The 15,464-nt window shown below is 53.3% G+C and overlaps 1 protein-coding gene across 8 annotated transcripts in view; it reads left to right on the top strand.

Annotated features, from left to right (window-relative positions):
* The window catches only part of Tns1 (tensin 1), a 213,641-nt gene that overhangs the window by 78,322 nt on the left and 119,855 nt on the right, over positions 1 to 15,464 (top strand). Inside the window, exon 1 of one of the 8 annotated variants that reach the window (XM_029539339.1) lies at positions 7,871 to 8,032. The exons of the other annotated variants lie outside the window; for them this stretch is intronic. The gene's annotated coding sequence lies outside the window, so the exon portion shown is untranslated. Of the gene's footprint in view, positions 1 to 7,870; positions 8,033 to 15,464 lie in introns of those variants that run through there. 8 annotated transcript variants of the gene reach the window in all.

Raw genomic sequence — 15,464 nt, 5'->3', positions numbered from 1 at the left:
CCAGTTGGGGGTGGGGGTTGGCCAGGGAGGAGGAGGAGGAGGAGGAGGAGGAGAAGGAGGAGGAGGAGGAGAAGGGGGTGGGGAAGGGGAGGAGGAGGGAGAGTCACCACAGGCTTGGGCTGGTGGCTCAGGGTAACCACAGACTTTGGACGAAGGTATCCAGCCGGGGCTAATTCCCACAGGGCTTCTGAGAGGGGACCCATGGAAGCCCTGAAGATGAGAGGACAGTTTGTTAATGCAATGGCTTACTTGGGACAGCATGTGCCAGCCAAGTGTCCAGCCACCATCTGGACCATCTCACCTCCCTTCTGACCAGCAGCCAGCCTGGCTAAAGGTCAGCTTGTGGTGTGGCTAGCATACTCCCCAGAGGCCACTGCCTACAGACCTGGCCATGTTACAAGACTGTCCCTTTCGTAGTAGCTGCTCCTGGCTTTTTCTGCCTCTTGGGCAGTCAGTGGGGACTGGGACTGGGTCCAGGGTCCCAGGGGTTCATAGATATTGGGCAGAGACAGGAGGTGGTAGGAGGTGGAGATCCACCTCACTTTCCCAAGGCCATCTTCACATACGTGATAACACACCTTCATCTTTGTCTTCTAAAATAAAAGAACAGTCCTTGTGTTCCTATCCAGTGGGCATTTATTAGAGTCATTGATGTCCTCTAGATATGCTTTGGTATAGGCATAAAGGAGAACCTGACATTTCTGTTGGTGTCTGATTAATGTGGAGTAATATGGAACCTTCATCTCCTTGGATCTAAACTCTGCATTTCTGTGAAAGTACTGGTGTCTTCTGTGGATGGTCATATTCTACTGTTAACAAAACTGAACTCTTCACCTGCAATTGTTGAATTCTCCTGGATTGATTTGTTATTAGTGTTTGGTATTAATTTGGGGCCACTGTTGAGGACAGTAGCCCAAGAGAAAAGTTCCCTTCCTAGTTCTGACACACGTATAAAGTCAGTTTGGTGTCTTTGCTCCTCTCTCGCCCCACCCCCTTGTGTGTCCCTCCCACACCTCAGCCTCATTACTGATAAGTATGTTGAACAAGCCAGGGCAGAGGACAGAGCCCTTTGGCAAGTCAGGAAGTTGACATTGATCTATTAATCAGCACCCCTCTGCTGGCTAGGAACCCACTAGGCTCCCATTCTCCAAGAATGTCACCGTGATTCTGCCAACACTCCCCTGGGACTGGGAACCCCCACCCATGACATCTGGGTTTCTTAGACTACAGGGCTTGGGGTGGTCTGGTGTGTGAGGGAAGGGCTCAGGCTCCCTGGAAGGACCCAGATTCAGGCAAGAGACTGCTAGAAAGGGAGGGGAGGAGGGGGAGGGGATGCCCATGAGGAATCCTGCCTTAGAGATAGGGAGGCCCCTGGGGACCTCCCAGCTTTAAAGCTGAGTTTCACCGGGGAGACCAGGGGTTTAAGTGCTTTGTCTTCTGCCGAGGACTAATATCTGCTTAGAAATGTGCTCCCAAGAACATCCGAGGGACTTGGTGGCCATCAGAGAGGCTGTAACTGGGAGGCACCAAGTCTTCACTTCAGTCCTGAAGCTGATGGGTCCAACTACTTTTCCTGGCAGAAAACTGAGGCAGGCTTAAGGGAAGGACTCTCATGTGTGTACTGGGGAAGAACAGTAGACAGGCTGCTTCCCACTGCACCTCCTGCCCGTGCTGTCTGTCACCAGAGACTAGGAAAGCATCTGCACCCCACCCCCACACTCCAGTGTAATTCTGTGGTTCCTGTCAGTGATGAAAATATATGTAAATAAGATGCAAATACAGCTGGGTACTGGCTCTAAGGAACCCACAAGTGAAGATTCAGCATCTGGAAGGGAAGAAGAAAGGGGCTTTGGGGGACAGCGTTATAGACGTGGCTTCGGGGGTTACCTCTGAAGGAGCCCTGGCAAGAGGTCTCTCAGGGGAGACATTGATGACAGCCTCCTGGAGGACAATCCAGAGTTATTCTTAGCTGCAGAGGGAGGGGCACAGCTCAAATGCACAGACAGTGACTGATGCAGAGGGTGATCCTGGGGTCTGGCTTGCAGCCAGCTGAGCTTTTTGTAAGTCAGAGCCCAGAGTAGTCCCTTGCCCCCTGTCCCTTGGGGGAAGAAGGGCTATACCCAAGTGTACCCTCCCCCTGGGACCTGCATGTCCATCTTGGTCCTCTCAGAGTCAGAGATGGAAGAGAGAGTGGGGTGCAGGTGCTAGAATGGGTGACTTCCCCATCATGGGAAGATTTTGTGCTCTTTCCTATAGGGGCATTTGATCTGACCCTGAGGGTGTGTGTGTGTGGGGGGAGGGGTGTCACAGGCCAGGTACCCTCCAAAGTCCCCAGCTGTGCTCTGTGGTGATGGGGCTATGCTCAGCTGCTGGCTGATCCTACAGAGGGCTGTGAACTCAGGTCTACAACCAGACAGGATCCTTGTCACTTCCCAGAACTCCCTGGAACATTCATAGAAATTCATATTGTTTATGTGGGGTTGGAAGAGGCTCCGTGTAGACAGTCACCAGATGCTGATTAAAATGCTATGGAGAGACATATGCAGGGTTCTGGGGTGACCCATCATGTGGATATGTGGCTGTAAGACTAGCACACTGTATCCAACACATTAGGTCTTGACCCATCTGTGTCCTATCTCTGTCCCTGCGCTTACTTTGCTTCTTGGGCTGTTAGTGCCATGTTCTGTGCTGTTCTTTTGTCTTCTTCCAATGGAAATGCTTGTTTCAGCACCTGCTTTGACATAGACCATTCATTTCTCCCTGTCCTTCTCAATGACTTTCCTGTTGCTCCTCCTGCTCTGCTCCTTTTCTCCCCTGGCTCTCTGTGACTCACCCTTTGTACCCTCTCTCAGTTCCAGCTTCCCTGCCACATCTCTCTATGGCCCTTCTTCAGCTGACAAGCAACCCACGGGTCCTGCTAGGTGCCAGGCGCTGCCAGCTCCCTTCTGGGGTCTGGTCTCCTTACTGCCACTGTCGCCCTGTCTCCTGTGCTCACACTTAGCCTCTCGCTCTCCCTTCCCCCACCTCCACAGGGCTCCAACACTGGTTATTATTCAGTTTTATGAGAAACCTCCAGGCCTGCCCCTGAATGGACTGACCACAACTGGAACCAGATGTGCGATTTAGGCTTGGGGATATGAGGGAGGGGGGGGGGAAGGAAAGGGTAAGGCTGGCTTGAGAGGGGCTGGGAAACCCTGGGAACCCTGGGAACTGGGGCATGGAGGGGAGACATTGCAGTTTGGAGAGGCAATGGGGAGGAAGGGAAGAAAGGAGCAATAGACTTTTTCAGAAAGTACCTTTACTGTGGAGTGGCTTCCCCGCCAGTCCTCTGGCTCCTCTGGTATGGTTTCTAGGAACTCTGGGTTCGAGGTTCTATCCAGACATGGAAGCGGGCAGGCTGAGAAAGAAAGGTCCCTGTTGGGCAGAGGCAGAGAGAGAAACCTCCACAAGCTGGAAGGGGTGGGCATTTCAGAGGGGCCCTTATGCTGCTGTAGACACGGGGGAGGGCAGGAGATGTCTGGGGACCTCTGTGTATCAATGTGACGCGTCCTGCATCCTTACATACTTGGGCTTTCCGATTGTGCAGCTTCAGAGATAAACGCTTGCCGAGTTATCTTGTTGAGTGCTGTGCAGCACTTAGATGTTTCAAGTGTCCCCTTTACCCACTTATTAGCCAACTGTCCACCGGGCCAGCCCCCATCATCCTCTCACTCATTCCCATTCACTGAGAGGGTGCCGTGCTCGAGACAGGGGCTGGATAGAGTAAAGAAAGTTCCGGGGTTCAAGTGTGTGACCCGGCCGGCTGCCCACCCGGCTTCTTCTAGGCTGCTTGCATGCCCTCTAGTCACACAAGAGCAGTTGCTCATGGTGGCCTTAGAGGTCCCCTGTGTGCTGGAGTTCCTGTCAATTACCTTCCCCACTCTCCAGGCCCAGGGCTGCCTCTTAGGTTGCATTCTCCGCTGATCCAGCTGCTCCCTGAAGGCCTCTGGCCTGACATCTTACTGCTGCCACCCAGGTACCCTTTTCATAATAAAGGTTTGAAAGTACTTCCCACAATTAGGCAGGGCCAGATGACAGACTGAGAGAGCAGCCATGAAGGTCAGGGCTTAATCACCTCCCTGCTCCCAAGGAGGGTCCTGTTCAGAATTCAGAATGGCAAGATTCCTAAGAGGGTGATATAGAAACTACCTTGAAGGGGCAAGCACGTAGCCCAGTTGATTGAGCACTCGCTGGCTCGCCTCACCTACCATGAGTGAAGTGAAGGGTTGCTTGGGTTTGGCCACCAGCACTGTATAAACCACACCTAGGGGCGCTCACCCGGAATTCTAGCATTCAAGAAAGCAGAGAAAGAAGAATCAGAAATACTGACAACCAACCCTGGCTACGTAGCAAGTTTGAGGCCAGCTCGTGCTTATGAGACCCTGTCTTCAAAAACAAACAACCTGCAAACAGAACTGCATGAGATCACGAGAAGGTCCTAGAGTTGCTCAAGTCTGGCATTGCTGCTGAGCTCCCAGCTGGAAGCAAGGGAGTTCCTGCCCCAGTCGTGCTGTTGATGGAGGAGAAGGTAGGAAGCCCAGTGGTGTCTGAGTGCTGATAGGGGAAAGGGGAAGTGGTTGAGAAAGGTATGGAAGTCAAAGTGAAAGATGAGAGAGAGAGAGAGAGAGAGAGAGAGAGAGAGAGAGAGAGAGAGAGAGAGAGAGAGAGCGCCAGGGACTGATGTCAGCAGAGAGACTGTCATGTGTGTATAGAGAAGGAGACAGGAGCTCTAGGGACCTGAAAGTAGGAGTAAGGGGGGGTTCTATGTTTTTGGTATGCTACTTAGGAATAGAGGAGAGGAGAGCAGAAATTAACATGGGATCTTCTAACTCCTAAACTGGACATGGTAGTCCAAACTCCAGAGGGGCCCCTGGTGTGGGCGCTGGCAGGAGAATAAGAATTAGGCAGGCTGTTGCGATCCAGGGTCCCCTCTGACCCGGAGTAAAGGCAGTGAGGGCGAGACTCGATATGGGGCTAGTGAGGAGGATCCAGCTGGTGTTACCAAGAGCGAATCCTTTTCTTGGTTTGTCATTCCTGGGCAGTGTATATACACGGACAAATTGAGGCTGCTGTCAAGGTTGTGGGTTCTGAAGTGCGAGGCTTAGAGGTGTGGGAACTTCAACTCTATCTATCTGGGTAGTTGTGGGGAGGTTCTTCTCTGGAGGAAAGAGGAGAGCATATGGGGGAGGGGGAGATGTCACCTTTCTCTGCCCTTCCCATTAAGTTCCCGAGAAGGCAACCCCTTCTCATTTGTTCCCAAAAGGTTTTATTGTTACTGGGGTACTGATGGTCCTTGTGGCTCTGACTTCGGGTACTCTGAAGCCTTGTCCATCCCTTTACCCTTACCTCACCCTTGCCGCCATTGCCATTCTGTTCCTGGTGTGAACTGAAGCGGGGTGGGGTAGGTGGGTGGGTGGGTGGGATTTGGCCGAATGAGTAAAAACAAATCCTTTGGATGTAAACTTAGGTACATCAGAAGAGGCTAAGGCTCAGGGTTGGAGGTGCATAGCTTCCACGGGGAAGGCATAAACCTTTCACACCCACCTTGGAGGTCTTGGGGCCAGGGTTGCCAAGGGCAGGTTCATGTTTCTTCCTGACATCGCCTGCCCTGCTTAGTCTCTGACAGATCATGCCACCTAACCCCTCCCAGGCTCTTGTCCTCAGCTGTGATAACGGGTGGATGAAGGCAAAGTGTTCTTTAAGTGTCTGGCGTGCAGCGGGTGTGCGACAAATGACTCCCCCCTTCTGTCCTGGTTTCATTTCTGTTATTGGGGGAAATACCCTAACAAAAATCAGCCTAAGGGAGAAAGAGAAGGTCACTACCGGGGTTTGGGGGTGGGGATCAATGCAAGTTCTGGTTGGGGAGGAATCAAGATGGGAACTTTAAATAGCTCCATATCCGTAGTCACTTCACATCCGTAGTCAAGAGGGGAGAGAAGCACATGCGTGTGTTCTTGCTCGCCCGCTTGCGTGTGCTCTGCCCCATTGAGCTCTCCATTCTTATGCAGTCCAGGATCTCCTGCCTAGGGAATGGTGTTGCTCACGGTAAGCTGGGTCTTCCCGCATTAGTGAACTTAATTAGGACAATCTCCCATAGATTTGTCTACAAGTTGCTCTCGGGCCAACCCAAGGTAGACAGTCCCTCACTGAGAATCTCTTCCAGGTAACTCTAGGTTGTTTCAAATTGACAACTAAAGCTGACTGTTCCTAGCGCTTGGGCCTGAGCCAGAGCCAGGGTCAGGGTCAGGATCGAGGACAGGGACAGGAGGATCTCTGTGAGTTTCAGGCCAGCCTGGTCTACATAGTAAGTTCCAGCCAGGGCTACACAACGGGATTGAAAAAAAAAAAGTTAACCATAGCATTTTCAGGAGTCTCCTGTCTGCTTCTGTCATGTAGATGGCGATCCAAACTTTTCAAGTGCTTTCCCCTCTATTATTTTGAGTATAAACACATTTCATAGATACAGAAAGTTGTACTGATTGTATGGTGGACGTTTGAGATTCAGCAAACATTTTGCTCTATAATTAGCCCTCTAAACCGGTGGGTTCCTCTCCACAGAGTCCATAGCCGCTGATTGAAATTATTTGGAGAGGAACTTGTGACTGTCCCGAACAAATACAGACTTCATATTGTTGCCATTCTTCAACAGCTCAGCACAACTACTCGTTACAGAGAGTGTTTATACGTCCGAGGTTTTACAAGTATTCTACAGGGGATTCAAAGCAGATGGAATTGTCTCAGGTGGAAGAGAGCTTGCCTAGCATGCAGGAGGTCATGGGTTCAATCCCCAGCACCACGTAAAACCAGGCACGGTGGCCCATGCTTGTAATTCCAGCGCTTGGAAGGTGGAGGCAAGGATTTGAAGAACAAGGTCATACTTAGTTACATGGTTACTCCAGCCCTGCTATCTGAGATCCTGTCTGTCAATCAATCAAGAAGGATCCTGTGCGTAAATTCTGTGCAAGCACTCTGTCCTTTCACTTAACGGATCTGATTAGCCACAGGTTTGGTGTCCACAGGAGATGTGAAAATAGTGCCTGGGGTAAAGGTGTGATTGTATGTCCAACATCCTTTTTTGATGCATTTTAAAGACAATAGAAGCATGCTTTTAAAAAAAGATTTATTTATATGAGTACACTGCAGCTGTCTTCAGACACACACCAGAAGAGGGCATCGGATCCTGTTACAGAGGGTTGTGAGCCACCATGTGGTTGCTGGGGAATTGAACTCAGGACCTCTGGAAGAGCAGTCAGTGCTCTTAACTGCTGAGCCATCTCTCCAGCCTGGAAGCATGCTTTTTATGAACGGGAACTCCACTCCAATGACTTTTGATTATAGGATCACATATGTCCTAACTTACTCCAAGAGGGGAAAAAAGCAGGAATTACCACATCACATTTGACAGCCAAGGAAAAGGTTCACAAGGTTGGAATTGGTACCCAAGTGTGTTGGAATTGCAGCTTGTTCTTCTATATATCATCATCACCATCTCCACCACCACCACCACCACCACCACCACTCAGCAACTTTGTGGCAATGGCTTCATAGTTGTATCATTCCTATGGGCTCCTTCACATCTTGATTCTTATCTGTCCCTTCCCACCTCTGTCCCCCAAGCCCTCTGGCCTGTTCCCCAGGAAGCTGCTGGACAGCTCGCCTGGCCAGGTGCACAGTGGTGCGGGCCTGGTGGAGCGCAGTTTGTGCAGTTTGTGCAGCCGAGCGTAGCAGGGGTTAAAGGAGGCGGCGGTGGGGGGCGACGCGCTGACTCCGGGAAGGAGGCGGTGCCCCAGGCCGCCCGCCCGGGAGGGAGCCGGCAGCGCCCTGGGCGCGCTCATTCGCTCCTAGCCGCGGCCTTGGGTCCTGACTCGGCTACCTCTGCCCTGTCGGGCCAGCTCACTCACCGCTTCTCCACCAGCTTCCTGCCAGCTCAGCCGCTGGCTCTGTCGCTACCCACCGCCCTGGCCTGCCACCCAGTGGCTCCTCGTTTGGAAAGGTAAGCGGGTGCGGTCTGGGAGTGTATGAATGTGCAAGGGTGCAGGGATACAGCCCAGCGGTCTGCATGCACTGATGTCTGGCCAGCCTCAGATCCTGAACTTGGGGAAGGTGAGCTCGGTCCCTCTTCTGCCACACTTCTAGACTAAGCTAGCCCCCCGAGGGCCAACTTGTCAGCCCTGCTGCTGTCAGATGTTCCCGAAGTCAGGCCAGGGATGTCTGGGGCGCGGCTGCCACTGTAAGCGCTGAGCCAGCTCCAGGAAGAGTTTTGTGTTCTGCTAAGTTGCTGGTGTTAGCAAGGCTTTATACAACAGGGAGCCAGGAGGGACCGCTGACCACCAGAGGCAAGGTTGTAGGGGAGTGTCTTCTGTTCACTTCTTGCTCATTGCAGGGTCCAGGAGGTGTAAGACTGTGGGAAGGCATGAGTCTTCCCTGCCAGTGGCTGGAACTTCTCTGGGATACCTTTCTTTCTTTGGGGACCCTCTCTCTGCCCCTAAGATCTGTGTGATACTGCCAGGGAGGGACTGACTGCAGGGGGTTAAAGTTAAAAAGCTTGAACATCACTTTTCTCTCCTCTCTATGTTCCCCCTGCCCCCTTGCCATGGGCACAGCCTGGCATGTGTGCCCCTTGCCCCTCCCCCAGCCGGTAGGCTCATTCCTTCCTTACCCCTCTGGGCAGAAATGTCTAATCCAGGTGGTTAATGAACACACAGGGTTCCCCTACACTGGTCCCCTGCTTGCTACCCCTTATGAAGCTTTGAGAAGCCACCCACATCTAACCTCAGGACCAGGGCCAGTATTGCCAGCCCAGATGTGTTTTTAGGCTGTCCTCTGTCCTAGTGTAGCAAACTGACAGTGGTGCTGGGGGTCAGGCAGAGAAGCCTGCTGGGCTCTTGGCTGGGCTCTCAGCAGGGATGTGGGATAGGGTTAGGGGACAGGATGGGTACTGACTGTCGAAGTTTCCAGAATCATGAAGTCAGGAAGGCAGTTGTGGTGGGAACAGGAGGTCAGCTGGAAAGGAGGGTTCTAATGTTGGGGGCCAGGGGCTTCTCTCTTGGAGGCCCTTCTGTGTGGCCTAGCAGAGGTGGGGTAGGAGGTGGGAGGGAGGGCCCTTTCCCCTTCCTGAGGCTGCCTGGAGGTGGGGTGGGGACCATTGTGGCTCAGACTTGGCCTCCAGTGACTCCTGCCCTTGCCGGCTGGCGGCAGCCCCTGCCTCCTAGACCCCAACTTCCCCCCAAGACTCAAAGCTTACCACAGCCCAAGGACCTTTAGCCATAACTCTTGTGCCCAAAGCAGGGTGGCAGAACCCTCCAGGGCACCAACACTGGGTTCCCAACATGGTCAGTGGAGAAGTTGAGAAGAGAGGTTGGGGGAGGGGACATGAGTGGTGGGAACTTGGGGGAGGACTTTGATCTGAAATTGAGGATTCTTGGGTCATATATAAGATAGCCTAGGAACTTTTCAGACTTCCCTAGTCTCGGCCTTGAACCTCTGGCTCGCTTTTCTTATCCTTCACCCCATACTTCTTAACGTATCTCTCTTAGAACCCTAGAGCGGAACTCAGTGTGGGTGACAGCTAGGAGGAGTGGACTGAGAGGAGGCGCCTGGGAGACCAAAAAGGAGGCTGTTGTTCTGGGAGCACCCAGCATTGCTAGACTGCATTCAGGGAGCACGGGTGGACGGGGATGATGGAGATTTGAGTTGGAAGAATGAGGGTTTAACCAGGGGCTTCCGGAAGTTCTTGCTGGTCAGTGAGAGGGTGGGCTTTGGTGTAAGGTAAATGAGTGGATTGTCCTAAGGGACAGTTCGGACAAGCTGGACACTATGAAAGGATTCCTGCACTGAGATGTGGTGAGAAAGATGACCTTTAAGGTCTCTGGGGATGCTGAGGTCCTGGGAGTCTTAGAGTTGGGGAATTCTCTGGCTCTGGAATAGGGGCTTGGAATGGGGGGTCAGAACTGTGGCTTCAGGCTTGGGATGTGGGTGGGGACTCACAGAGTCACCCTCCCTGCCTGCGCTGGGGAATAGAGAGTGCTTGCATGTGCCTCTCCCTGGCACCCATAGCTGACTGGCCACCAGGTCCACCCCAGCTGCTTCCTGTGCTGCTGTTATGAAGTGCTTCCTCTTGGCCACTCCGCTTGGCCCTGGGGTTAACTCCTGGAAGGCTGGATAGACCCTGCGACCCTATGACACAGGGGAAGGGGAAGGGGATGGCATGTGCCACAGGTCTTTAGTGCCCGAAGACAAGGAGTGGTTTCTATGTGAGCCTTCGGAAACTCTGCCCCATGTAGCTCAGAGTAGTTGGAGACGATGGGCAGAGATGGCAGAGTCTGAGATCCAGAAGAAGCTGGGGGAGGCCTCAGTTTCCCTCTCTACAAATACCTTAGGGTTGTCAAGCCTTCACCAAGTGGCTTGTGTAAATGACCAGTGTGTTGGGGTCATGTTGGAGGTGGGGGAACAAGCCAAGGGCATTTGTTGTTCTCTCTGGAGGGGTAAGGAGAGGAATTGGTGACTTCCTGTGGTCTCCTCAAACCTGTTGTCCCTGGGAAGAAGGGGCACTGGGGGTTGACACTTCTCCAAACTCTGTGCTGGGGGTGAGGTGTCCTGATTGCCTCCCTTGGGGTTTAGGACCCCCCCCCCCCGGGTTCCATCCTTTCTAGCTCAGCCTGCCCAACCCAGCTTGCCTCTCCCCACAGCCAATTCTGTGAGGTCTGTGGCCCCTTTGCTCCAGAGGTTCTGCACACAGTCAGCTTGCCTCTAGTCAGGACAGTACCTCTCACCCAAGAGGAAGTTCTTCTCATTGTCTAACTTGTATCCCTCGTCTACAGTCAGGAGGTTGGGGAGGCTTCCTAATGGGAGTATTTTTCCTTCTGGGCGATGATGGGGGAGCAGAGAGGAATGTGAGGGCTGAGTGGAGGCTTACACTGAGCTGCAGGTTCATTGTTGCCTCTCACTTAAGTTTCCTTGACCCTGGAAAGGGAAACTGGGGTTTGGGAGGGAGGGTAGAGATTTACCAGATGACAGACAAGCCCCGCCCCCAACAACAACAACCAACCAACCAACCAACCAACAACAACAACAAAACAAATAAGAAAGGAGCATGACCGTGGGGGGGGGAGCAGGTTGTTTTTTAGACACTGGGGAAGAACAGGCCTCCACTTTGTCCCCAGCATTATCCCCTGAGGCCTCTGGCTTCATGGCTCCCTGGTTGGCTGGCTTTTAGCTTTCCAGAGCTTTTAGGCATGTAGAGGTGTGGGCATAAGCCAGCTGGGAAAGGAATGGTGGGGGTGGTGGGGATGCCAGCCTCATACATAGCCCGTGCCACCTCTGTGGATGCCCTGTGCTGGCAGCTGGGGGCCCTAGGGTAGCTTGTCCTCTGCTTAGGCTGTGGCTTTTGGCCATTTCCCTTCCTGTCCTCACCTTGGTTTCCCTGGAGGAATTGGAACTGTGAGGAGCGGGGACATGGTCAATCCCTGGCCCGTCCTTGTGCAGGGCTTGCTAGGCTGTGTGTTCCCTGCCTTTTTAGGGCTTTGAGTTCCAGCTCAGGCCAGGGACTGGTGCAGATGAGGGACACAGGAGGACTTCTGTGAGCTCATCATTCTCTGCTGTTGGAAGCTTCCTCCAGGGACCTTCTTAGCCTTCTTTTGGAACGAATGTGGGCCTCATGGGCTGCAAATGTTCCTCGCTCCCCCGTGTCTGCTGTCATCTGGCTGCACTGGTGATCCCTGGCTGTTCGGTGTGAGGCTTGTGGTGTCAACTGAGGCTGGAGGACTGAGGGTTTGGGACAGGCCTGCTGAAGAGCTGTTAGCCTACACACAATGCTGCTTTTCCTCTGAAGTGGCAAGGCAGAGGGAGGGCATGAGGCTGGAGCCAGCCTGCTGGAGACCTACCATGGCAGCCATTCCTATCTACTAGCTGTGTGCTCTCAGCAAGTGATCAGGTCTCGCCTCAGTTTCCCCTCTAGAATGGGACAGTAGGCCCCATGGCACGGACATAGAGTTTAAATGAATTCATTGATTTAAAGTGCTTTGATGTATAGGATGTGGATCAGCTGGTAGCAGGCTTGCATGGCACGCACACAACTCTGGGTTCTTTCCCCAGCACTGTGTAAACTGGGCGTGGTGGTAGACACCAGTAATCCCAACACTCGTGAGGCTGCAGGTTAGGGGTTCAAGATCATCTAGACTGTAAAGTAAGTTCAAGGTTAGCTTGGGACATACAAAAGCCTGTCTCAAAAACAAACAAACAAACAAACAAACGAACATCCAAAGCAGAAAAGCCAAGGCTAAGCGCTGTCAGTGGGTGTCATTCATTCCAGAGCCTGTTGCCTCTTACTGGTCCTGTTCTCTTTCATCGCAGTTGTGACTTCCCTATCCTGGATCGAGAGTATAGGTCAGGCTTCCATGGGCTTCCTTTAGGGGCTGCTAATACCAGGTCAGTGTTTTCCTTTCCTGACTTTGCTTCTGTCTGCTGTTAGGAGGCAGGCCTGGAGTTGAGGGGACCTCAGGCTTGTCTCCCCAGGGAGCTGGAGCAGATATGTGTTTATGTCGGATTCTGAGAAAGTTGCCATCCCACGTCCCTCCAGGATACCTTCTCACCCTTCAGACAGCCACTGCCTGCGTTGGAACCTCCCAGGCCTGGCAAGGGCCTGGTCTCCCTCCCTCCAAACAGGCTACCCTTGACGTTAGCCATCGGAATGGCATTTATGTTTTAGAGTGGCATCCCCAAGTAAACACTGAACTGACTTAGACCCTCCAGGGCTCCTTGAAGTCTACCTGGCATTTCTCTCTACAATCTAATTCAGTCCCTTGTTGGTAAGGGGTGGGGATAACCACCCCAGCCCTTCCTGTGTATACATAAGAGCTGAGAGCTTTGAAGATTGGTCAGTAGGTCTCCTGGCCACACGCCATGCCCTCTCAGGCCTCTACCCTCTTTGGGGTCCATGGCTTTCTAGTGTCTCTGACATTCCTCCTCCAAGGATTAGTCTCTTGGCCTGCTCTTTTACCCAGAGATCGCCACCCAGGAGGCTGAGGTCGCTCTGGGTCAGGGGTGACCACCATTTCCGGGCCCCTGGCCCGCCCAGTTGCAGCTGCAGAAAGCATTAAAGATTCTTTTGAAGGAAGTATGCTGTAGGCTGATGGTCATGATGACCACTGGGAGGACTCTCTCTGGCTTCCCTCCTCAGCCTGGCTCCCCTCTGCCCTTCTAGACCTTTGACCCTTGAGAGATGAGAAGTGGCCTTACCTTGAACACATCCTCCAGAAGGTCAGGCAATCAGCTGGCCCGTAGCCACTCTTCAGGGAGTGAGCTGAGGTTCAGCGCTGGGCTTGGTGTTAGCAGGGGACAGGGCTACGGCTGAGTCTCTAGGGGAAGTACCAAGGGGTCTCCACCCTGGGGACCCCTGACCCAAGGCTGTGCAGGAATGGTTCTCTTCTTACCAACAGATCTCAGGCCGGCCTGGTTTTCTCTCCCCCACGGCTGAGTCCCTCCCCTCTCTGGGTCTCAGTATCCTCTTAGCAGTCAAAGGTTTGGAGCGGTGTAGTAGTGCTGGAGGCCGCTAAAGTGAATCTGCTAGTGGGGGTGTGGAGCTCCTTGGGTCCCTGGCTGTGAAACTTCACCTTGGGTTGACCTTGCTTCCCTCCTGCCCTGCCCCCACCTTTGGCAGTGGCTGGCAGGAAGTCCTGCCTGATTAGGGCCCTAATCACTGGCTGAGACTCCCAGATTCAGAGCTGGTGAAGCAGAGAGGGGCTGGGCTTAGGAGGGGGGGGTTATGAGACCAGGGCCCTGGCTGCCTGCCTGCCATCTGGGTCTGGAGGAGATGGGCTGCTGGCTTTGGCTCCCTGGGTCCGGCAATGCCCGTGAGCCTGCTGAGGAGTCCAGGAGCCAGGGCCAATCCAGCTGGGCCTGGGGGCCATACTGATTTCACATTAACAGCCTTTTAGGGCATCCACTCTGTGCCAGGCAAGGTGCCAGATATGGGGCTGGAAAGGCCAGTGAGACACCTTCTAGTTGGAGACAAAGGGGAGTAGACAGTTCTTCTGCAAAAAAACGAGGGAGGGATGGGATGGGAAGCAGGAAGCTGGTTCCGTGAGCTGGTGGAGGAGTTGAGATCTCTGGAAGGAAGAGCCTTTTGAGATGGGCTTTGAAGGTTGAGAAGGAGTCTTAAAGAGGCACTTGTTCAGGTATGGGACAGGCGTGCATAGAAGGATGGGTAATGTAGGGACTCTCTGTCTTTCTGCTACTTACACCCCATGTGACATTGGCCTGGCCTCAGTGTCCCACCCGAGTCTGTAAGATGAGGTCCCCATTCCAGCATAGCCTTGTGTGCTGTGGGGGAGCTAAAACAAGTTCTGTGTGCAAAGTGCTTGGTACAGTAAACGCGGTTTTACGAGAGAACCTATGACAAGGAGTGGCTTTGGAGAGACCCCAGAGGCCTTGCTTGGGTGGCAAGGGTGAGAGATCTCCTGGGCCAAGTCAAAGTTGGGAGTAGCAGAGGGATTTTTACCTAGGAAAGACAGGATGAGGTTTTGGTTTAGGAAGGGGATGGACAGGGGACTCCTGGCGATGAACTCCATCCAGGACCTGTGTTCCTGGAGTCTGGCACCTGTGCCCTTAACCCCTGGGACTGGGGAGTCTTCTTGGTGTTAATGTGCCCCCTCCTATCCCCCAACTTTCTTCCTGTGCTCTGAGACCAGAGCCTGCTGACTGTGGGATCCCTCCCCACACAAGGCTTTTTAATAAGCTGTGATGGTGGAGGTGGAGTAAGGGGCAGGCAGCTCACATATGGAAGGTGCCGAGAGGCTCTTTAAGGGACTATCTTTTACCGTGGGTCCCAGAATACAGTAGACCCACTGTGTGTGGAATGAATGAACGGTCAAAGGTATCCCTTAGTCTGGAGGAGCCTGTCTGCCGGAAGTCAGCAGTGCCCAGCCTGACTTTAAGTGGCTGGTGAATGTGGGGACAGGGGCTGTCTGTTTAAAGTCAGGAGGAATGTTGAGCATCTCAAAGGCCTGGTGCCAGCACATCGCAGGTGCTCAGGTTACTGCATGTTGAGGGAGGAGAGGACAGACATCTCAGGAACCTTCCATTCTTGGACTGAGGGTTATCATAAGGCGGTGTGGCCTTGAGGTTAAGTCACAGGCTTTGCAGCCCCACTGTGCAGGTTAGAATCCCCACACTACCCCTGACAAGCAGCGCAACCTCTGGGCGACAGCTTGCTCAACACACCAGGGCTTTCCTTGTGTTGTCTGTGCTGTGAACTTGGGACTAGAAAAGTGGAGCTGGCCTGCTCCACACTCTGTATCCTCTGCCACTGTGGGGGCTGCTGTTACTGATGCGGGGGGGGGGGCGTCGGGAGATGGAGTGTGCAAGCCTCTCCTGCCTGGGGCTGAATGCCGCAGCTGCCCAGATGGGAGAACACAAGAGGTGGATGG

The sequence above is a fragment of the Mus pahari genome, chromosome 5, assembly GCF_900095145.1.
Source record: "Mus pahari chromosome 5, PAHARI_EIJ_v1.1, whole genome shotgun sequence".
NCBI lineage: Eukaryota > Metazoa > Chordata > Mammalia > Rodentia > Muridae > Mus > Mus pahari.
This window is presented reverse-complemented; position numbering and strand designations above follow the sequence as displayed.